This window comes from Microtus ochrogaster, linkage group LG4, assembly GCF_000317375.1.
Source record: "Microtus ochrogaster isolate Prairie Vole_2 linkage group LG4, MicOch1.0, whole genome shotgun sequence".
Classification (NCBI taxonomy): domain Eukaryota; kingdom Metazoa; phylum Chordata; class Mammalia; order Rodentia; family Cricetidae; genus Microtus; species Microtus ochrogaster.
In genome coordinates, this window is record NC_022030.1 from 840,801 (window position 1) to 841,786 (window position 986).

The following is a 986-nucleotide window of genomic DNA, read 5'->3' on the forward strand; positions in this document are numbered from 1 at the left end:
ATTCTGGATTTGAATCTCTGTGAGGCAGCAATGCCTATGCTGCCTGGCCTGATTCCTACCTGGGCCAGCCATGCTTCACGTAGGTCCTCAGGATCTCAAGGAATGAGGTCTAGCCTAGGCTAGTCTGTTTCACTATCACCTCCACTCATAGCACTTATACGTTGCTCAGTACACAAAGGGAAATTTATGTCATTCCTTCATAGATTCAAATTATATCAAAAGGAGAAGCAGGGTATAGTGTGTATGTGTGTGTGTTCACTGATCTATTTTTAGAAACAAACAAGTGCTAAAAATATAGCATGTCTGTATAATGTGGATTATATTTGGGCTGTCCTGGGATATATATGTGCCAGAAGAGAAAACCAGTAAATTCTATCTTTAAAAAGTTGTATGTTTCCTATTATTTAGACAGCATCATTATTATCTTGGAATAATGTAATAAAATTGATGCCTGAGGTAAAGTCTATTTCCAACATTTAGTCAATTTAACATTGTTTTTGTGCACTACAGTATATAAACTTGAGCAGTTCATGTACCTAAAGCAGCCCACCAATGTGACATCAAGGTGAGTTCCAGGATAACTACAATGGAAAAAAATAATAAACACTGAAATTCATTTACAAAGCATGCATTTTTATTAACATATCAAGTTTGATCAAATATATCCACAGATCAACATTTTTTTTAATCTGTATTCATAAAGCTAGGTAGCCCAAATTTGTTATGCTGTAGAGCAGCAGTTCTCAACCTGTGGGTCATGACCCTTTGGGGGTCAAATGACCCTTTCACAAGCATCACCTATAGTAAAAGAAAGATATTTACAGTGCTTGCTTCAGCAGCACATATACTAAAATTGGAACGATACAGAGAAGATTAGCATGGCCCCTGCGCAAGGATGATACGCAAATTCATGAAGCGTTCCATATTTTTAAGACAACATAAGGGGATCAAGGGGATTCGAATTGGAAAGGAAAAAGTTAAACTTT

General features: G+C 36.8%; 1 non-coding gene across 1 annotated transcript; it reads left to right on the forward strand.

Moving 5' to 3' along the window:
• Positions 1 to 823: 823 nt before the first annotated feature.
• Positions 824 to 930, forward strand: LOC113457692. Its single transcript, XR_003378201.1, has one exon. It is a non-coding gene; the product is annotated as a U6 spliceosomal RNA (small nuclear RNA).
• The last annotated feature ends 56 nt before the right edge of the window (positions 931 to 986 follow it).